Consider the following 23,560-nt stretch of genomic DNA (forward strand, 5'->3'; position numbering starts at 1 on the left):
ACTCCAGCCTCCAGATCCTGTCTTTCATCACCGGCCGTTGAGCACCAGCCATCGTTCAGTAAGTGCCAAACGACGCTCGCTACGTGACCCCGGCATTACCTATACTCTAGCCGACTATTAGAGAACAGAAGGTGCAGTCCGGAAAGGAACAAAGGCCTTGTCCCCTGACCTTGCTGGTTCCTACTTAGGTAAGTATTTAGTCGTTTAATAGTAGAAATAAGTATTAGTCTTTAGCGTATGCATGCGTATTTATTATATTTGTATAATAAATATCAATCGTTTGAACTTACTAATCGGTGTATAGTTTTATTACTTTGAACCTGACCTTGAAATACTTGTGAGGTGTCTAAATACGGCACCTGGCGACTCCGAGCTGAAATTACATACACAGAGCTCTAGTAGTGTTAAGCACACGGCCTTTAAACGGAGGCGTGTTAATACACTCCAATAAACGCGTAATACACTCAAGTAAAACGTGCAACAGTAGACAGGGAAGAGATGATGAACGCAAAGGTGGCCTTAGGTGCATTTGTTTTAATGCGAGAAGTGTAGCAGGTAAGGCAGATGAACTTAGGGCTTGGATCAGTACCTGGGAATATGATGTTATTGGTATTACTGAGACTTGGTTGAGGGAAGGGCAGGACTGGCAACTGAATATCCCAGGGTATAGATGCTTCAGGAGGGTTAGAGAGGGAGGTAGAAGGGGTGGAGGAGTTGCATTACTTGTCAGAGATATCACAGCTGTGATTAAGGAGGGCACGATGGAGGATTCGAGCACTGAGGCAATATGGGTGGAGCTGAGAAATAGAAAGAGTGCAGTAACATTGTTGGGACTTTACTACAGGCCTCCCAAAAGCGAGCATGAAGTAGAGGTACAAATATGCAGACAAATTATAGAAAAATGTAGGAGCAATAGGGTGGTTGTGATGGGAGATTTTAACTTCCCCAACATTGAATGGGATTCGTGTAGTGTTGGAGGCGTAGATGGAGCAGAGTTTGTAAGGAGCATCCAGGAGTTTTTTAGAGCAGGATGTAAATAGTCCAACTCGGGAAGGGGCCATACTGGACCTGGTATTGGGGAATGATCCCGGCCAGGTGGTTGATGTTTCAGTCAGTGATTACTTTGGGAATAGCAATCACAATTCCGTAAGTTTTAGAATACTCATGGACAAGAACAAGAGGGGTCTGAAAGGAAGAGTACTAAATTGGGGAAAGGCAGAGTATAACAAAATTCGGCAAGAGCTAGGGAATGTGGATTGGAAGCAGCTGTTTAAGGGTAAAACCACACTTGAAATGTGGAAGTCTTTTAAGGAAAGGTTGATTAGAGTGCAGGACAGACATGTTCCTGTGAAAATTAAAGATAGAAATGGCAAGATTAGGGAACCATGGATGAAATTGTGAGACTAGCTAATATGAAAAAGGAAGCATACATAGGATCAAGGCAACTCAAATCTGATGAAGCTTTGGAGGAATATCGGGAAAGTAGGACGAATCTCAAACGCGCAATAAAGAGGGCTAAAAGGGGTCATGAAATATCTTTGGCTAACAGGGTTAAGGAAAATCCCAAAGCATTTTATTCGTATGTAAAGAGCAAGAGGGTAACCACTTAAAAGACAAAAGAGGGAATTTATGCGTGGACTCAAAGGAAATGGGTGAGATTCTTAATGAGTACTTTGCATCGGTATTCACAAAGGAGAGGGACAAGATGGATGTTGAGGCTAGGGATGGATGTTTAAATACTCTCGGTCAAGTTGTCATAAGGAAAGGGGAAGTTTTGGGTATTCTGAAAGACATTAAGGTGGACAAGTCCCCAGGACCGGATGGGATCTATCCCAGGTTGCTGAGGGTCGAAATAGCTGGGGCCTTAACAGATATCTTTGCAGCATCCTTGAGCACGGGTGAGGTCCCGGAGGACTGGAGAATTGCTAATGTTGTCCCTTTGTTTAAGAAGGGTAGCAGGGATAATCCAGGGAATTATAGACCTGAGTTTGACGTCAGTGGTAGGCAAACTGTTGGAGAAGATACTGAGGGATAGGATCTATTCACATCTGGAAGAAAATAGACTTATCAGTGATAGGCAGCATGGTTTTGTGCAGGGAAGGTCATGTCTTACAAACCTAATAGAATTCTTTGAGGAAGTGACAAAGTTAATTGACGAGGGAAGGGCTGTAGATGTCGTATACATGGACTTTAGTAAGGCGTTTGATAAGGTTTCCCATGGCAGGTTGATGGAAAAAGCGAAGTTGTATGGGGTTCAGGGTGTACTAGCTAGATGGATAAAGAACTGGCTGGGCAACAGGAGACAGAGAGTAGTGGTGGAAGGGAGTGTCTCAAAATGGAGAAGGGTGACTAGTGGTGTTCCACAGGGATCCGTGCTCGGACCACTGATGTTTGTGTTCTACATAAATGACCTGGAGGAAGGTATAGGTGGTCTGATTAGCAAGTTTGTAGATGATACTAAGATTGGTGGAGTTGCAGATAGCGAGGAGGACTGTCAGAGAATACAACAAAATATAGATAGATTTGGGCAGAGAAATGGCAGATAGAGTTCAAACCAGGCAAATGCGAGGTGATGCATTTTGGAAGATCAAATTCAAGAGCGGACTATATGGTCAATGGAAGGGTCTTGGGGAAAATTGATGTGCAGGGAGATCTGGGAGTTCAGGTCCATTGTACCCTGAAGGTGGCAACGCAGGTTGATAGAGCGGTCAAGAAGGCATACAGCATGCTTGCCTTCATCGGACGGGTTATTGAGTACAAGAGTTGGCAGGTCATGTTACAGTTGTATAGGACTTTGGTTCGGCCACATTTGGAATACTGCGTGCAGTTCTGGTCGCCACATTACCAGAAGGATGTGGATGCCTTGGAGAGGGTGCAGAGGAGGTTCACCAGGATGTTGCCTGGTATGGAGGGTGCTAGCTATGAAAAAAGGTTGAATAGATTAGGATTGTTTTCGTTGGAAAGACAGAGGTTGAGGGGGGACCTGATTGAGGTCTACACAATTATGAGAGGTATGGACAGGGTGGACAGCAACAAGCTTTTCCCAAGAGTGGGGGTGTCAGTTACAAGGGGTCACGATTTCAAGGTGAGAGGGGGAAAGTTTAAGGGAGATGTGCGTGGAAAGTTTTTTAAGCAGAGGGTGGTGGGTGCCTGGAACGCTTTACCAGCGGAGGTGGTAGAGGCGGGTACGATAGCATCATTTAAGAAGCACCTAGACAGGTATATGAATGGGCGGGAACAGAGGGAAGTAGACCTTGGAAAATAGGAGACAGGTTTAGATAAAGGATCTGGATTGGCGCAGGCTGGGAGGGCCGAAGGGCCTGTTCCTGTGCTGTAATTTTCTTTGTTCTTTGTCTCTTGGGAGTTCCAACTCCGCTCCCAGGTCTTGATTAATACATAACGCACAGTTCTCCCCCTTGCTGCTCTGTTCTTTCTTGGCCCATGGCATGACGTGTTCCTTATCCGTAAAACGGTGAAAACGTACCACCATGGCCCTCAGCGGGTCATTCGCCCTGGGCTTCCCAGCGAAGGCTCTGTGCGCTCTATCCACCTCCAGGGGCCGAGGGAATGCCCCAGCCCCCATCAACTTCTCCAGCATGCCCGTCTCACATATGCCCTCGCATCCGATCCCTCACTGCCTTCAGGGAGGCCAACAATTCTGAGGTACTGACTCCTGGACCTATTCTCCAGGTCCTCCAGCTTCTCCTGCATCCTTATTTGGCGGTCGTCCAACACCTCCACCTTTTTCTCTAGCACGGTTATATAGTCCTCCTGGTCGGATAACTTTTGTTCGAACTCCTGTATCGCTTTCCTCTGGGTCTCCTGAATCAAGACTACTTGATAAATCAAAGCCATGATCAGGTCCAGCATATCCTTTTTCAGCTTGGCGAAGCAATCCTCAAAAAACATCACCAGCTGCTCCGTCGACCACTGTGCCGTCTCTCCGCGGTTGCTTCTCATTACACCCCCCCCCCCCCCCCCCTCCCCGCTCACCGGTAAATCCATCCAGTGTGGGGCATGGTCCGACACAACAATCGCCGAATACTTGGCAGCCACCACCCCCGCCAGCAAAGCCCTGTTCCCAAACGGAAAAATCAATCCGGGAGTTCATTTGTGTACATGGGAGAAAAAAGAAAACTCCTTCACTCTTGGTCGTCTGAACCTCCACGGATCTACCCCTCACATTTTTTCCATAAACCCCTTAGTTCCTTGGCCCGCTGCTGGCACCCTCCCTGTCCTTGAACTCGACTGATCAAACCTCGGATCTCTAACGGTATTGAAGTCCGCCCCCATGATCAGCTAATGCGAGTGTCCAGGTCCAGAATCTTCCCCAACACCCATCTCATAAACTCCACGCCGTCCCAGTGTGGTGCATAGATATTCACTAATAACACCGGCACCTCCCCCAGCTTCCCACTCACCATAACGTACCTATCACCCCCCCCCCCCTGCAAGTCCGCCACTATGTTCCCCACATCAGACATCCGCATATTGGTCAAGATCACTACCCTCCTAGTTTTAGAGTCTAGCCCCGAATGAAATCCCTGTCCAACCCACCCCTTCCTCAGCCTAGTCTGATCCACTATTCTCAGGTGCGTCTCCTGTAACATTGCCACATCCACCTTCAAACTCTTCAAGTGCACGAACACGCAAACCCTCCTGACTGGCCCATTCAACCCTTTCACGTGATCAGCCTGGTCAGGGGGGGTGGGGTGGGGTCTGCCCCACCCCCTGCCAATCAACCATAACCCTTCTTCGGCCAGCCTCCAGCATGCGTCCCGCGCCTCCTCAGGCCCGCCCTCGGGCGCCCACCGTCATTGACCACCAACCTGTCTCCAAACACCAGTCCCTCCCGTCAGCAGATCAATACATCCCCTATAACAAAATAACAATCCCAACCCCTCACCAAACTGATCACCTGCTCGACCCCACTGCGCTTCCGTGAGCTAGGCTGCAGCTAGCCTGGTAAACTCCGTTCATGGTGCCAAGCATCCTACCCACCCACTGATCTCCCCCCCCCCCCCCCCCCCCCCCCCCCCCCCCCCCGAAACATCACAATCCCCAACAAACGCAAAGAAAATTCTGCCCACCATCCCCCATTAAGAACAAAGTTAACCCGCAAACAAAACAGAGCAACGGCCCCAAATTCAGTGGAAAATAATACAGACAAAACCCAAAGAAAAAAGAAATTTGAGCAGCATATCAAGAACACAACTACTCGCCCCCAAGTTCAATGTCCTCCATCACCTGCCATCCCGTCCTTAACAACGTTCATCACCTCACTGGCGATCTAAAATAAAGTTCCTGGCTGTCATAAGTGACCCACAAACACACTGGGTATAACATGCCAAACTTCACCCCTTCTTAAAGAGGGCCGATTTCACCCAAGTCCTCGAAAATACGCAGCTCGTTGGCTTCCCATTTGCAGCTCCTCGTCTGCCTGGCCCACCTCAAGAGCTGTTCCTTGTCCAGGAACAAGTGCATTCATCCCACCATCGCTCTCGACGGTTAATTCCTTAGCGGCTTCCTCATAAGCACCCTGTCCACCTCCAAGGGTCGAGCAAACGCACCATCCCCCAGCAGCTTCTCAAACATATGCGCCATGTATGTCCCTGCATCCAATCCCTCGCTGTCCTCCGGAAGGCCATCAATCCTCAGGTTCTGCTTGCGCGACCTATTCTCCAAATCCTCCACTTTCTCCTGCAGCCCATCTCTACCACCATCGCGGCGAGCTACGCCTCGTACCCAGCAACCGCCTCTCCCTTCTGTATCGCCTGGCCCTGGGCTTCCAATCTCTGCTCCACACCATCAATCCCAGTCTTAATCAGATCCAGGTATTCCTTTCTTTGCTGAGCTAAGCTCTCCTGGAGAAAAATCACCAGCTTCTCCGTTGACCACTGGGCCTGCAGTTTCGTTCCCCGATGCTCCGTCATATTCTCCTGTGCTGCAGACTCCACTCCCGTGTTCGACCAACGATCTCTCCATTTCATACCACTTCTGGTCCACGAATCCATACACTGGTGGGGAATCCTTATCTACTTCACCAGCCTATTGTTTTCTCAGTCAAATCCACCGTAAATCAGGGAAAATGGTCCCAAAGGTCCACCAGGGGAGGGAGCTACCAAATAAGCAACCACTAATTCCATTGCAACCCCCGGAAGTCGTGTTGTAACGTCAATAACCAATACATTGGCAACATCAAATACAACATGGCCAGTACATTGTGCCAACTCTTCACTGACAGTAATTAATGCCAAATCCATGAGGTTGAGTATTCATGTAAATAATACCAAGAGTGTTACATTTGAGAATGGAAAACAAGCTATAAAAAAAGTATTAAGGTTATGAATTTCATTAAAGAAGTTTATTGTTAATTTTCTTTAGATTTAAAAATGTTAATGTTGCAAAAGGTAAATTGAGGCAAAAAGGCATTTTAAAGGAAAAGAACGTTATATTGTTCTATCATTCCAGCATGTTTTGATGCTTGCATTGTGTGTATGAATACATGTGTCAAAGATGCAATGCCCTTGGCTGCATTACTCAGGTCTTGATCCAGAATATATCAGTCAACAGCATGGGGAGGGAACCCTGTGGATCAGGGGTGGGCAAACTTTTCCGTGCAAGGGCCACATTCAGAAATTCACAATTTTAAAGGGCCGCATAGTATATTAATTAATAGTCCCGGTTGTAACCAATTAGCGTGCAGCATATACCTCAGCGCTTCCCCCGGTGGCATCCTGCCTTTAGCCCTCTTTTTCTTTACTTTTCAAAAATGGCGCTTCACCCGGTTATGATTCTGGGCGCCTCATATAGAACATAGAACAGTACAGCACAGAACAGACCCTTCGGCCCTCGATGTTGTGCCGAGCAATGATCACCCTACTCAAGTCAATGTATCTACCCTATACCAGTAACCCAACAGCCCCCCCCCCCCCCCCCCATTAACCTTATAAAAAAAATATAAAAAATAAAAAAAAAATAAAAAAATTTATGACTTGATCTTGGTGGGCCGCATAAAGACCTTTGGCGGGCCGCATGCGGCCCGTAGTTTGCCCACCCCTGCTGTGGATGATAAGCTCCCCCATCTGTCAAAAACAGTGATTATTTTACACTTCAGGGAACCACATCAGGGAATCGTGCCGAATGTTGACGCACTGTTCCTGCTGCCACTTTGCTGCATGTACTATCTGTTACTTTGCACAGTAAGTCTTACACCACCAGGTTAACAGTAATTTCCTCATGGACATTCCCCTCTGGTCTTTGCCACCCTCACCTTCTCATACCTCGGTTTTATCCTTCCTCTCTCATATTGTGGTAAGAGCACACAATATATTGAAGGGTGTGAAAGCTTTGACTACTGACCTCTAATTCATAGGTGAAGTGGACTCACCCAGTGGGCACAACGTTTATTCAGAAATCTGTGAACCAGGGATGTTCAGATTTTAGTGACTGGAGATCTACTTTTTCAAGTCATCCTAACATGATTCCCCCAGCAGTGTCTTCCCATCCTCACTTGTGGTGATATGTATGTGCACATCAATGTGCACACCACTCTTGCACATCATCATGTAAAGATTTCCTCCTCTAAAGGGCATTAGGGCAGCACGGTAGTTAGCATAAATGCTTCACAGCTCCAGGGTCCCAGGTTCAGTTCCCGGCTGGGTCACTGTCTGTGCGGAGTCTGCACGTCCTCCCCGTGTGTGCGTGGGTTTCCTCCGGGTGCTCCGGTTTCCTCCCACAGTCCAAAGATGTGCGGGTTAGGTGGATTGGCCATGCTAAATTGCCCGGTGTCCTAAAAAGGTTAGAGGATGGGGGTGGGGGTCGGGTATAGGGTGGATACGTGGGTTTGGGTAGGGTGATCATTGCTCGGCACAACATCGGGGGCCGAAGGGCCTGTTCTGTGCTGTACTGTTCTATGTTCTATTAGTATAGCATGTGGGTTTTTGCAGCAATCTGGTACTTTTGTGGTAACTGGTTCCTGGATTTTAATCAAGTTTAATTTGTTGAATGTAAATGCTCTAACTACATAATGGGACTGAAACTCTTGTCCTCCAGATTATTAATCCAGGTCTCTGGAGTACAAATCCTGAGACATAACACCTGATTTGACAAAGAGTCATTGGACTCGAAACGTTAACTCTTTTCTTTCCCTACAGATGCTGCCAGACTTGGTGAGATTTTCCAGCGTTTTCTCTTTCGTATCTGATTCTGGCCCCAAGTAGAAAAAGGTTTGATGTGTAATTATCAGTTGCCACCCCAGTTAACAGGTAAAAGTTATGTGCTAACTGTATTCTGTTTTGAACACACGAGAATAATTTTTGCAGCTGCTTCACCAAAAAGTTAGAACAATAATAATTGAGTTTCTATTGTATCATTATAGCAAGTCTATTCTTATCTTTTCCGCAGAAAAAGCTCGACCTCCAAGCATACGCAGAGCACAGAAAGCCCGTGAACAATGGGAGATTTGTTTCCTATTGACCGGAATTGACATTTTGAAACCCCTAACAAACAGAATATCCTAATTAGATGCTGGCAGGGCACCTAATATGCTGGGAACCTAACCTGCACCCACACACAAGTTCCTTTGCTGGAGGGGCAGAAATTCCTGTCTTTGGTATACAATTGTCTTCGAAAAGTGGTCAATGACAAGGACAGTCATCACCACGGATAGTGAATAAATCTGCCGCTATTTTAGACCAAGAATATAATGAAACTTAATGTGCATGTAAAGGGTTCCTTGATTTGACTATTGTCTCTGGCATGCTTCATACATCCTCACTGTCTTCTTAAATGTCATTGTTGATCGCAGACCAATACACGGTACACCTTGCCAGGTCCATATGTCCCCGACTAAACTGTGCAAATATGTCTTGGCGAAAAGCTTCAGGTATAAACACCCGTTTTCCCCTTGAAAAACGTAACACCTGGAATACTTGTTTACCTCTGTACCATATCAGGCCAAGCTGAAGAGACTTGAACTTTCTGTTAATCCCAAGAACAATGCAGCCAGGAGCTTTAACTCATAACAGCTATGCTGGTAAGGTCAGTGGGGAGGAACCACGCAAAGCACAATTCAAAACAAGTCCTCAACGGTGTATCAGGCGGAAGATACTAATGTGATGTCAATGGTTGTGATGGCGAATGAAGGCTGCAGCAGCTGTGAGCTCCCCAGTCGTTGGGTTTCCCTTGCCACTGGAACTGGACGAGTCTTCTGTCAAGTATCATGTGTCTGCTGATGTGAAACAGCATTCCCACATTAAAAGAAGTCCTGCACAAAACACCCACCTAGAGGGAAACTAAAACATCCCCAAACAAGCAAGTCCTGCAGCGCTCAGCGACGAGAACAGCATTGTGTGATCAGGAAGTCCCTAGCTTTGGACCGGCACGTAGGCGGTGGAGTTTGATTCAGTTGTCTCGCTCTTGGAATAGGAACAAGAGGATGTTTTGGCACCTTTCCTCACGAATGAGCTGCCCTCTTCAGGATCCGCTTTGTTCACCCTGCAGGGGAAAAGGACTAGAAACGGTTCTCTAAATAGTCTGATCCGTCCCCAACTTGGCTGAAAACCGCATCAAGCAGGCTCATCTACCTGTGATCAGAAAATCAAAGATAACTGAATTTAGGAACCTGGAATGCACAAACGCTTATGGATAATGTGCAGAACAATTGATTGGAGCGGAGAACAGTAGTCCTGCTTGCCTGTGAACTCAGGAACTTTAACATTGACGTTGCTGCCCTGCAAGAGCCATAAGGAGCAGGTGAAAAGCAGCTGAAGGAACAAGGCAGCGGTTACATCTTCTTCTGGAGAGGAAAACCCGAGGATCAGCCCAGGACACATGGAATTGGATTTGCCATCAAGGACAAACTGATCAACCGACTTTTAAAGCACCCTGTCAGCATCAACGAGTGCCTCATGACACTCTGACAACAGGCAACAGAAGTGAGCACTTATGCCCCATCCCTGGATGTCAATAACAAGTCCAAACAAGGCTTCTACTCCACCCTGGACACCATACTCTCCAACATTCCAAAGGGGGAAAGGTCATCCTCCTTGGAACCTTCAATGCCAGGGTCAAATAGGGCTCCCAACTCTGGAAAGGAAGGCTTGTTGGGAACAGCAACTCCAACCTGCTCATCAAATGTATAGAACACTATGCTTGTCATCACCAAGACACCATTCTTCAAAAAGACAAGATCGAGACTTCCTAGAGACATTCAGGATCAAAGCACTGACATATGATCGACTGTCATCGTGCAATTCCGGGGGCAAATGGATGTCCTCATCACCAAAGTAATGACCAGTGCAGGTGACTGCTGGACAGACCACCAGGTCATCTCCTCTATGTCCATCAAATTCCACCAGAAGCAGAGGAAGGTGAAGAAACAGCTAAGCAAAAAGATCAATGGTGAGCAGCTTCAAAAGCCAAGTATGCCAGTGAACGTCCAACAATGTCTTCACCAAAATCTTCTAAGCATGCATTCTAATGGACTGGGAAAATCTGGAAAGAGCTGAAGACAGTCATAATCTCAATCTGCGAAGAAACCATCAGCTACAAGATTAGGAAAGAGTAAGACTGGTTTGACGAGATTCATTGGCAAGGAGGAAAGCTCACCGTAACTAGCAAAATGACAACACCAGCAGGACAAAGAGGAGAGCTTAGTAATCAGCCAACACAGAGGAACAAACAAGGGAAATCAAAAACCAATGGTGGACGGAGTTGCAACTCCACGTCAACAAGCACGACGCCTGGGCTTCCTCAGTGCCACCAAGGCTATATGTGGACCTTGGCCTCAAACTGGTGCCGTGTAAGATCACTGGCTGGGAAACATTTATTGCTTCCCCAATTGTCCTTGAAATAAGTGGTTTGCTGGGCCATTTAGAAGTTTAGAGTGAATCATATTGCTGTGAGCCTGGAGTTGCATGTAGGCCAGACCGGGTAAGGGTGGCACATTTCTTTCTCTAAAGGGAAAATTTATAAGGAATAATTTAAATAAATTCCCTAATATGGACAGACTGATCAGTTTCTAATTGAATGTCTTTACGCTTTGCATCTTCACCTGGCCGAACTTGCTGCTAACCTTGCACTTGTGTAGATCTCTTCCCCACTCTGTTGTTGCCACAGTACTTTTTGTATGCTGCACATACTTTTTGTTTGGTAGCACCTCTGAAGCCAGAATTCCTGCATATCCGAGTCCTTTAAATCCATACAGTTTACAAAAATCTTGTAATTTAGACATCTTGGCGTTGGAAGCACCAGGTCATAATACCCACCAGACTTGTTTGATTTGTGTCCTGGCTACAACCAACACTGGTCATTCCATCTAATGTGTGCAGGTGTTGTTGTCCATCTACAACTGCTTCATATTTTCCGCCATCTTATAACAAATGTCAATATTATGATCTTTATTTTCCTCCACGTTTTTTTAATAAAGCTTCTATTGGCATTGATGCAATAACACATCCATTGTTTGTTCGGACTACTCAGCTTCTGAGATATCATAGTTCTTGTTCTTACCACAGGATCTACTGACAAACTGATTGATTCTTGGGTGTTTTCTGTAAACTATAAAACATGTATTCGGAAGTTCACCTTTATGTAAAGCTGGTCCTCCAGCTTTACATGAGGCTTGTCTGAGAATGATCAGATTTATCCTGCCAAGTTACGTTCAGACAAGCCTTAAGTGTTGATCCTGTGAAAATCTTCCTTTCCATTGGATATCTTTATTTTCACCACTTCGTTATCAGTTTAATTACGGATAAATCTAATAACCAGTGCTCCATTCTTTTATCAAAAAGCCTAAGTTCCGATATGACATGCTGGGTAATTTGGTGGCCAGCTTCCTGACGTTTCCTGCCTTTTACGAATGATGTTGGTTTGTAGAAGAGTCTTAAATCTTTATACCACAGGAAAAGTCTGCAATGTGACAGTCTTTGTTTCCTGCTGTTTTTTTGTATACTGGAGGTTGGACATTTTTTTCTCTTGTGTATGGTGTCTGTTGTACAGGAATGGGGACGAAAGATGTTACAATGGTCCTACAGGTTGTATTGTTTGACTCAAATGGACTGCCTGATTCACCATCAATCCAGCTACCCCCAAATCACATATTACCTGCTCTGTGAAAGTCTTTTTTGGGATTCTGTCTCCCAAAGTCTCCAATGAACACAACAAATCTTGTCTGTGGCATTTCCTGTGATCTTCAAATCTGTTTAAGAGGAATTACTGCTGCTTTCCATGTTGCATTTCATGTTGCTTCATGTAAGCTTACCCATCTTACACTGAACCGCAAATTAAATTTAAACATGTAATGCAGGATTGCTCAGCAGACAGATTTATTAAAATCATTCATCAGCTAATATTAACAGAAAAGTGCGACTGCCACTCCTTCACACTAACTAAACTGAAAGCAACTCAGAACGTTTGCTGCTCACATTTGCATATTCTCTCAAGTGATATTGGAACAATTGCCACCTCATCACCATTCTGCAAGGACACAGCATTCGCGAAAGGAACCCAGTGAAGGTTATTGATAAAGCTGAAAGCTCAAACATACATCATTGAGACTGAAACTGGTAACTAAATAAGAGTCCATATTCGACCTACAGCAGAGATAGAAAAAAATCATTATCAGGCACATCATTAGTACACTGTGCCAACCCTTCACTGAGAGCGATGGATTCCAATTTCCCAAGATGGAGGCAAACCTCCATGTAAGCACCGCAAACATTAATTTTGAGAAAAGAAAACAAGCTATTAAAACTTTTTAAAAATGTGGTTCAGTTTATTTATGATAGTTGATTGTTAATTTTCTTCAAAACTGACAGTCAATCTTTGCAAAAGGTACATTGAGGTAAAAAGTCATTTTTTTTTAAACAAAGGGGAATGATATTGTTGTACTGGTCCAGAATGCTTTGTTGCTCGTGTTGCAAGTATCAGTATGTGTGTCCAAGGTGCCACATTCATGGCTGCATCAGTCAGTTGTCGAGCAACAATATATCAGTCCACCGCACAGGGCTGGGTCTACTAAGTATATTGGACGAGAAGCTCCCGGATCAGTCTAAAACAGTGATTATGTTGAAATTTTGGCAACTTCAAACCAAATAGTAACTAATGCCTATCTCCAAGTTAGTCTACCAACCTTTGCAGAAGTAGGACGCTCGTGGTTTAAAACATGACAAAGCGGCACCATATTATTTGGATTTATATAAAACCTTTAAGTTGCCTTATGCAACATCAAACAAAATTAGACTCTGATCGAAATAGACATTAAATCAGTTGACCAAAAGCTTGGACGATAGAGGTAGGTACTGAGGAATTTAAACTGGGGGAAATATACAGAATCGAGAATGAAGAAAAAAGTTATTAATCACTCTTTCAAAAAGTTCCGTTAAATTATAAGTTGATTGTTAATTTTCATAGAAATAAAAACTTGAGGAGTTTAAAGCTGGAGTAATACACGCGATTCATCCAGAATTACCGTTAAACTGCATCCACGGAGACTCCTCCTGTCCTCGATTACTTGTTGCAAGCGACACCGAATAAGTAATAAAAAATACTGAACACGTTGGATGATATCAGCAGCAGGTCTGGCAGCATCTGTGGACAGATAAACTGAGTTAACGTTTTGAGTCTATGGATAGCTTTGGTGTGAAACCTCCAGTCGAGCCCGGGTTGGTGTTCCTGAGGAGCTGCCGCCTTCCCGCCTGAGCAGCGGCGCACGAGCCCTGCCCGGACCAGCAAACGTCCACTCGTCTTTCCCGCGCGCAGGCTCTTGGCGCGCGCAGTTGGCTGTCCTGACAGTCGACACGCCTGACAACAAGCGGCGTCCGGAGCTCGGATTGGATTAGCGCGCCGACCAATTGACGTGAGAGCCAGAACATGCGGCGGGCGCCAAGTGGAGGAGGGCGAGGAGAGAAGCTTCGCACGTTGGCAGGTGAGCGAGGCGCTGCGCAAATTGGCAGGTGGGGGCGGGGCGAGACACTGCACACGTTGGCACGTGGGGGCGGGGTGAGACGCTGCGCAAATTGGCAGGTGGGGGCGGGGCGAGACGCTCCGCACGTTGGCGGGTAGGGGCGGGGCGAGACGCTGCACACGTTGGCACGTGGGGGCGGGGCGAGACGCTGCAAACGTTGGCACGTGGGGGCGGGGTTGAGACGCACGTTAGCGGGCGGGGCGGACCTGACCTGTGTGCACGGGGCCGTGGCGATGCTGGTTTGTTGTGATGGGAAATTTGTGTCCATTGTGAGAAGGGGCTGAAATTGGGAAGTCTGAGGCTTCAGCGAGGGCAAGCAGCGTGTCCACGGGAGAGCTCAGCCACGGAGGCGGATAGTGTTGGTAAGAAATAAAAGTCGACAACTTTTGAGTAGGGTGATCATTGCTCGGCACAACTTGTACTATTCTATGTTCTATTAAGTGTTGAATTCTTAAAAAGTTCACTTGGGGCGTAAATATTTCGGCGTCAGCTGTGTACCGGCGCGCGCTCTGCGGGTATTTACAACGGTGGCCAAGCCTAGCAACATCCCCCTACCCCACCTAATTTTTGTTCACTTTTTAAGTGTGGGGTGTTCCGTTAGGTACACTTTATATTGTTCTTTGAAAGCCTTTATTTAGAAGCATTTGCCTGTGGCTTTCACATGCGGTGTGTCACCTTTGCCAATTTGTAAAATTTAAAGCAATCCAATTCACTTAATAGTGATGACTATGAGAAACATCTGGAGGATGGTTTGGTGCATGCAAGTAATTGATCAAAAATGTTAAGAACATTGGTCTTTTAATATGTTCACTAATGCTTTCGATCGTGGTTTGTTTTGCCAATTTTAGTGTTACCCCCATGAATCATTTTGCTTCAGCTCCATTTGTTGAACAAATATATTTCATCTATTGCATGTTTTGAGGTTCATTGTTAGGATGTGGGCATCACTAACAAGTCAAATATATATTGGCCACTCCATGTTACCCTTGAGCTGCCTTCAAGCATGGCTGCAGTCCATGTGATGAAGGTACTTCACAATGCTTTTTTGTAGACCCAGTGATATATTTCCAAGTTGCAGCAGTGAGAGACTTGGATGTGAGCTTGTATAAATGTAGTTGATGGTGGCCCCATGCAGCTGCTGCCCTTGTGCAGGCGATGGGTGCCATGAGTTTGGGTGTGCTGTCAAAGATGTCTTGGTGAGTTGCTATAAGAACATAACTCGGAGTAGGTCATCGGGCCCCTCGAGCCTGCTCTGCCTATAATAACATCTTATGGATAGTGTGTTGATGGTGGCATGGTGGATGATCTGCTGAACAAACAGGCTGCATTTCCCTGAATGGTGTTGAATGTCTTGGGTTATTGCAGCAACACTCCAGGCAAGTAGAAAATATTCCATCACACTTTCAGCCAGTCCCTGGAGACAGTCCCCTAACTTGTTAACTTTCCAAACGAGGAGAGTGAATGCCTCCACCTTGTGCGTGAGGTTGGGGCTGATACAGCTGAAGGTGTTATACAGAGCACAACTCACGAGGATGAGCCGATTCTTTGAAGCAGTTGAAGATGTGTGTGAACGGTGGGGTGGGGTGGGTGGGTGTGGGGGTGGGGTGGGTGGGTGGGCGTGGGGGGGCGGTCTAATCACGTTCATATGTTTTGGTCCTGTCCAAAGCTAGAGGATTACTGGAAAGTGTTTTTTAGGGTAATTTCTAAAGTGGTGCACGCAAAACTGGACCTGGGCCCCCGGGAGGCCATATTCGAGGTGTAAGACCGGTCAGGGTTGGAAACGGGTTCGGAGGCAGATGTTGTAGCCTTCGCCTCGTTGATTGCCCAAAGACGGATCCTGCTGGGTTGGAGAGCAGCCTCTCCATCCTGTGCCCTGGCGTGGCGGGGGGATCTGTTGGAATTCTTGACTCTTGAGAAGGTTAAGTTTGAACTGAGCGGAAGGATGGAGGGGTTCTATAATTCATGGGCATTATTCATTATGCACTTTCAAGAACTAGATAACATCAAAAATTATTTGGGTGGGAGGGAGGGCTGGGGGTAGGGGGGTGATGGGTGTTAATGGGGGCTATGGGGATTCATGATTCCTTTTTGTCAGTTGTTCATGTGAACATGTGGGCAAATGTTTTGGGTTTGGTGAGAGGATGGGATCGTTATTGATATGGGGATTGATATATTTGTTACTGATTATTGTTGGTGGGTGTAAATTTGGGAGAAAATGAAAAAAAGAGGAAAATAAAGAAATATTTTTAAAAAACTTTCCAAACGAGACCCCAATTTTGTTATGCTCCCAGGTGAGGCGGCTTGTTCCCCTTTATTCAATACACCCACCCCTTGGTTGGTCACAACAAGGCTAATTTGAAAGGAATCCTTCCCCATGGATATTTTTCCAGTCCAAATATGTTTGCTCTTTAAAAGGAGCTGATTTTATCAGGTTTTGTTGAATCGGGGGAAAAAAGTTAGTTACTACAATCCTAAGGATTGTAAAAAAAAAAGTAATGAAAATGCAACACACACACTCACACACATACACATTCTGACCAGAAGTGAGAGAGGTTGAGGCCAGATAAGAGAACAAAATATATAAATCAATCTTTGCCTTTTCTGAGTGTAAGATGGCAGTAGGTTACACCAGTTAATTTTGTTGATTGGACAGGGAACTGTCTATGGATGCCATTTATATGGAGTTCCAGAAGGTATTTGACAAAGTCCCACATAAGAGACTGTTAACTAACGTGGAAAACCATGGAGTTGAGGGCAAATTATTGACATGGTTTGGAAATTGGTTGAGTGGCGTGTGACAGAGGGGGGATAATGGATAATTCCTCTAATTGGCAGGTGACTAATGGTGTACAACAGGGATCTGTGTTGGGGCCTCAATTATTCACATTATTCGATAATGACTTGGAATATGGCACAGAAAGTCAAATATCAAAATTTGCTGATGATACAAAGTTAGGTGGCATGGTAGACAGCCTCGATGATAGCATAAAATTGCAAGGAGATTTGACAGACTAGGTGAATGGGCAGAAGTGTGACATATGGATTTCGATGTAAGCAAGTGTGCGTTTTTGACCAAAAAAGTAGAGTGTACTTTCTAAATCAAAAGAGGTTAGGTGCAGTAGATGTCCAAATAGACTTGGGGGTTCAGGTGCATAGGTCCTTAAAATGCCACGAACAAGTGCAGAAAATAATCAAGAAGGTTAATGGAATGCTCGCCTTTACATCTAGTGGATTGGAGTATAACGGCAGGGGCTATGCTGCAGCTATACAAAACTCTGGTTAGACCCCACTTGAGCAGTTCTGGGCACCACAACTTAGGAAGGATATTTTGGCCTTGGAGGGAGTGCAGGTTTGCAGAAATTATACCTAGATTGCAGGAACACAGAACATAAGAGTTGAGTTGCTTGGTGAGAATACTCAAATTAGACCTGTTTTTGCTAGAATTTAGCAGGTTATGGAGTGATGAAAAATGAAAATCGCTTATTGTCATGAGTAGGCTTCAATGAAGTTACTGTGAAAAGCCCCTAGTCGCCACATTCCGGCGCCTGTCCGGGGAGGCTGGTACGGGATAGGGGTAATAGATAAGGGTGATCTGATACATCAACAGGTAAAGATAGGGTATGTAAAGGTAAGCTGTTTACACTGTTTGGAGATTCTAAAACTGGGGGCTATAGTATAAAAACAAGGGCTGGACCATTCAAGAGATTTATTAGGAAGCGCTTCTGCACTCAAAAGGGTTTGGAGCACTCCCACAAATAGCAGTTGAAGCTTGATCAGTTCTTAATTTTAAATCTGTGACAGATATTAAGAGATACGGGCCAAAGGCAGGTTTATGGAGTTGGGTCACAGATCAGCGATAATCTCATTGAATGGCGTGACATGCTTGAGGGGCATTCAGCCCCGTGCTGCTATTCCAGTCGAGCTGACTCTTGCAATTTGGCAGTTTGCTTGGAGACACTGGTGTGCTGCGCTTTCCTCCAGCAAGAGAGAGGGAGATGCTTCTTCACCTGCTTGTCTTTTTGAAAGAGTGACTCACTGTTTCTTCTAGTTTTTTGTGAAGTAACCATAGTACCAGATGACCATTGGCCATTTATGGGGGGGAGCTGACTGGTGGTGAGGATCACCAGACCTTGGGCAAGGGACAGGTTAAGAAGGCCTTCATGAATAAGCTCTACCGGTACGGGAATTGCACAAGCACTGTTGGCTTCACTCTTCATCACTTATCACCTGTGGCAGCACGGTAGCATAGTGGTTAGCACTGTGGCTTCACAGCACCAGGGTCCTTTCCCCTGACTCCTTTTTAGGTACGACATTACATGTTCTTTCGGGACCAGTCGGTCAAGTATAATCCACATAGAAAATTTCCAGAAAGTATCTTTGGAGCTGTGATCCAATGTGTGACACACACTTTGTGACACATGACTCTGACCTGTTCTTGTAACAATGGGATTCATGTGACTGGTGTTGAAGTCTTAGATTAATAGGAGCTCCCAACAATATTATGGGAGTTTGATGATGAAGATAGTACCATTGAATGTCAAAGTCAGGATCTCTTGGTGAAGATAGATATTGTCTAGCAGTTAGGTTCTGAGTACCATTTATGCCCCACAGCCCATTGGTGAAGTGGGATTGACTGGTCTTAACATTTGACTGAATGTGACATCCAGGAACCTGAGCAAAACTGGAATTGCAGAAAACTCATTGCTGGTTGGAATCATACCTGGCAGAAAGAAAGATGGTTGTGATTGTTAGAAGTAAATCATAGTTCCAGGACAACACAGCAGGAGTTTCTGAAGATAGTGTTCTAGGCCAAACCATATTCAGCTGCTTCGTTAAATCATAATTCCTTCCATCATGAGGCCAGAATGAGGATGTTCACTGCACAATATTCAGCACCACTTGTGACTCTTCAGATAATGAAGCAGTCCATGTTCAAATAAACTAAGACCTGGACAATATCCAGGCTTGGGCTGGTAAGTGAGCAGGAACATTCATTTCACACAAGTGGCAGGCAATAACCAAAGGAAGAATATAACTATTGCTCCTTGACATTGAATTGCTTTACAATTGATGAATCCCCCACTGTCAAATCCTAGGGGTTATTATTGTAAAGGTCCTTCCTGTTTATTTCCTTATTTCCCCTTTTATTTTTGCCGTTACATTTTTGATCCATGGATGATTTATGGACGTGTGCTTTTAAGATAGCCTGTATCTTTAATTTAGGCAGAAGAAATTAGTGGTCTGGGACTTTAATTCAAGCAGAGGATTTCAGCAGCAGGAGAGATCAAACAGGAGCTGTAGACTGACCACCACCAATGGCAGAGATTGGGACTCAGTTTAATTGATTTGGCTGTTGGCCAATGAATTGGTCCAAAAGACTGAGCTCTGCTTGGTAACAGGTGGTAATTGGATCATATCCCACTGAAATGGTTCAGACAGCCAAGGACCTTTCAGTTTTTATTTTGGCAACACAGAATTGAAAGATCCAGCTAAATCCTCTTCAAAAAGCTGCTGCTGATCCCCTCTAAAAAAGATCCAACTAAGTTTCTTCAGAAGGCCACTGTGAGGGCTGAGACTCTCTTCAGCTTCTGGGTGCCATTCTCTTGAGACTGCAGAGGTCTGACATAAAACTACAAGCTGAAAGAAAGGTTTAATGTGAAATAAAGTGTCTCTACAGCAAGATAGAGGCCTGAATGCGAACCTTGAGCTGAAGGCCCAGTTTCATGAGCAGTAAAGTGTCTCTCCAGAAAGCCTATGAGTACTGCATCTTTCAACCTGCAGGAACCCAGAATGAATGATTCTGAAAAGAAGACCATTACCAGCTGTAAACCACAGATTTTAACCAGCAAGCGTGCTATGGAGAAAGTGTGCTAAAGAACCGCCATCCCCCACACCCGGAGTTTGTTTGTATGTTGTGTGTGTGTGTGTATTTGTTATCCAGTTGTATTTACTACACATTTCATAGTTCTATGTATAAATGAACAGTAATCATGTTTAAAATTACAAACCTGGTGACTGTAATTATTGGGCAGACAAGGTCCAAAGACTTCAGGGATTTTTATTGGTTAATTCACTTGTGTTGTGACGCGCAGGGCTGGAATTGACTGTGCACTTGCCCAGGATGTCATACCATTATTGACATGAAACTGAACTGCACCAGCCATTTAAGTACTGTGGCTGAAAGAGAAGGTCAAAGGTTAGGAATCCTATGGTGGGTAACTCACCTTCTGGCTCCCCAAAGCCAGTCCACCGTCTGAGATATGTGTCAGGAATGTGATGAAATGCTCTCCACTTGCCTGGATGAGTGCAGCTCCAACATCATTCATGAAGCTTAACACCATTGGATCTCTTATTTTCAAATAAGAGACAAGGGTCCGGTGGTAGTGCGAGATTGTGTTTTATTGCAAAATACTTAGTGCACTTCAAAAACTACAAAAATACAAACCAAAATAAACAAAAGCCCAGCGGGGCACAGGGAAGAAAATAATGGAAAGAGAACAAAGACGAAGAGAGCGGGCAACACGTGCTTTGTTACCTTTTATACCTGTACGGATTGATACCGTCCCCTTCTCTGCTCCCTATTGGCTTACAGTTTTAAATCGTGACTTCTGAATAGTGGTCTTTATCATCACTCGCATTAGTATCTAAATTGCTGGCTGTAATCCCTTTGTTACATTGTCACATTTGTAGTCTGGGTTCTGCAAAACTGATGTGTTCCCACAGACTCAATGTTATGAAAACTTGCTTTTTAACTATTTCCCTACAGCTCCACCTAGGACACTCCATCCACAACTTGGTGGCAGCAGTGTGCACCACCTGCAAGATGCACTGCTGGAACTCAACAAGGCTCCTTAGGCAGCACCTTATAAACAGAGAATCACTACCATCTAGAAAGACCAGGCAACAGATGCATGGGAATGCCACCACCTGGAATTTTCCTTTCAAGACACACTATTCTGATTTGCAACACCAGGTTAAAGTTCAACAAGTTTGTTTCAAATCACTAGCTTTTGGAGCACAGCTCCTTCTTCAGGATTCCCCTGAGGAAGGAGCTGTGCTCCAAAAGCTAGTGATTCAAAACAAACCTGTTGGACTTCAACCTCGTGTTGTAAGACTTCTTATTGCGCTCACAGCAGTCCAACGCCGGCATCTCCACATCATATTCTGACTTGGCAATGTATGGCCATACCTTGATTGTCGCTAGGTCAAAATCCTGGAACTTCCTCCCTAACAGCATAGTGGGTGTACTACAGTGACTGCAGTGGTTCAAGAAGACAGCCCACCACCACCTTCTCAAGGGCAATTAGGGATGGCCCAGTCAGTGACACCCGCACCCCATGAATGAACTTAAAACATGTATTAAATGTAAGAGGCATAGATTACAAAAGCAGGGAGGTTATGTTGGAGTTGTATAGAACTTTGGTAAGGCCACAGCTGGAGTACTGTGTGCAATTCTGGTCACCACATTTTCGGAAGGATGTGATTGCATTGGGGGGTGCAAAGTAATTCATCAGGATGTTGCCTTGGATGAAACATTTAAGTTTTGAAGAGAGGTTGGATAGGCTTGAGTTGTTTTTGTTGGAGCAGAGAAGACTGAGGGGTGACCTGATTGAGGTGTACAAGATTATGAGGGGCATGGACAGGGTGGGTAGAGAGCAGCTTTTCCCTTTCGTTGAAAGGTCAGTCACAAGGAGACACAAGATCCAGGTGAGGGTCAGGAGGTTTAGGGAGGATTAGAGGATAAACATTTTTACCCAGAGCATGGTGACGGTCTTGAATATACTGCTGGGAGGGTGGCAGAAGTGGGTTGCCTCACATCCTTTAAAAAGTACCTGGATGATCAGTTTGCATGTCATAACATTCAGCTATGGGCCAAGTGCTGGCAAATGGGATTAGCTAAGAAGGTCATGTGTTTTTCATGTGTAACTGCAGACCCGATGGGCCGAAGGTTCTCTGCTGCACTTATGTATTTCTGTGATATCTTTAACCTTTACATGTAGTAAACATAAGGATACATTAGGATCTGTGAGGATTCTGTGTCCATATTCTTCATTGGTTTACAATTTTCAAAACTGAAACAAGTTGACATTTAGGCACAAAATGATTGATGAAATCACTTTTGATTGACAGAAAAGGTCCAGTAATCTATGTTGATACCCCACTAACCCACACATCCACCTGCTATCCAGAGGAGAGCAAGTGAGTTCTCTCTTAGAGCTGGCCAACATTATCTCTTAACCAACACCCAAAACAGATTATCTGACCACTCTTTGCATTTGTTCTCTGTAGGAACTTTTTTTAGAATTAGAATTAGAACAGTACAGCACAGAACAGGCCCTTCGGCCCTCAATGTTGTGCCGAACAATGATCACCCTACTTAAACCCACGTAACCCGTATACCCATAACCCAACAATCCCCCATTAACCTTACACTACGGGCAATTTAGCATGGCCAATCCACCTAACCCGCACATCTTTGGACTGTGGGAGGAAACCGGAGCATCCGGAGGAAACCCACGCACACACGGGGAGGACGTGCAGACTCCACACAGACAGTGACCCAGCCGGGAATCGAACCTGGGACCCTGGAGCTGTGAAGCATTGATGCTAACCACCATGCTACCGTGAGGCCCCTAACTTGTTCATAAATGCACAATATCATGTTTTCCTAAATTGTCAATTGGCTGGCTACGGCTATGGTAAATCCTGCGCAAGTGAAAGCTGTGATACAAATGCCTGTTGGTTCTTTCTAGTTACTATTTTGCCATGCTAATTTATGTAAGATAATTGTGTTTTTTAAATATTTTATTGAGGTATTTTTTGCTATTAGAACAACAACGCAATAAACAGTGCAAAAGCTGTCTCCCTCCCTTACAGGTTCCACCGTTATTAACCCCCGACTCTTAGCTAAACTAAACCCCCCCACCCCCCTTCTGCTGACGATTAATTTTCTGCGAAGAAATCAACCAATGGTTGCCACCTCCGGGCGAACCCTAACAGTGACCCTCTCAAGACGAACTTGATTTTCTCCAAACAGAGAAAGCTAGCCATGTCCGATAGCCAGGTCTCCGACTTTGGGGGCTTTCAGTCTCTCCAACCTAATAGTATCCGTCTTCGGGCCACCAGGGAAGCAAAGGCCAGAACATCTACCTCTTTCTCCTCCTGGATTCCCGGGTCTTCCGACATCCCAAAAATCGCCACCTCCAGACTGAGCACCACCCTTGTTTTTAACACTGTGGACATGACATCTGCAAACCCCTGCCAAAATCCCCAAAGCTTTGGACATGCCCAGAACATGTGGATATGGTTTGCTGGCTCTCCCCCACATTTTGCACACCTGTCTTCCACCCCAAAGAATCTGCTCATCCGGGCCGCTGTCATGTGAGCCCAGTGAACGACCTTAAATTGTATCAGGCTGAGCCTGGCACATGTTGCGGACGCATTGACTCTACTCAACCCGTCTGCCCATAGACCATCCTCTATTTCTCCTCCAAACCCCTCCTCCCACTTGCGCTTCAGTTCCTCGGTCTGCATATCCTCTGACCCCATAAGTTCCTTGTAAATGTCCAAGACGCTCCCTTCTCCTACCCA

The 23,560-nt window shown here is 45.4% G+C and overlaps 1 protein-coding gene and 1 long non-coding RNA gene across 2 annotated transcripts in view; one reads left to right on the forward strand and one right to left on the reverse strand.

Moving 5' to 3' along the window:
- LOC119967514 overlaps positions 1 to 13,923 on the reverse strand; it is a 104,959-nt gene extending 91,036 nt beyond the window's left edge. The window contains exon 1 of the long non-coding RNA XR_005461005.1: positions 13,475 to 13,923. This is a non-coding gene — a long non-coding RNA (uncharacterized LOC119967514). The remainder of the gene's footprint in view (positions 1 to 13,474) is intronic.
- Positions 13,924 to 14,163: 240 nt separating this feature from the next.
- LOC119967516 (tudor domain-containing protein 15-like) overlaps positions 14,164 to 23,560 on the forward strand; it is a 30,485-nt gene continuing 21,088 nt past the window's right edge. The window contains exon 1 of the mRNA XM_038800183.1: positions 14,164 to 14,331. The gene's annotated coding sequence lies outside the window, so the exon portion shown is untranslated. The remainder of the gene's footprint in view (positions 14,332 to 23,560) is intronic.

This window comes from Scyliorhinus canicula, chromosome 6, assembly GCF_902713615.1.
Source record: "Scyliorhinus canicula chromosome 6, sScyCan1.1, whole genome shotgun sequence".
NCBI lineage: Eukaryota > Metazoa > Chordata > Chondrichthyes > Carcharhiniformes > Scyliorhinidae > Scyliorhinus > Scyliorhinus canicula.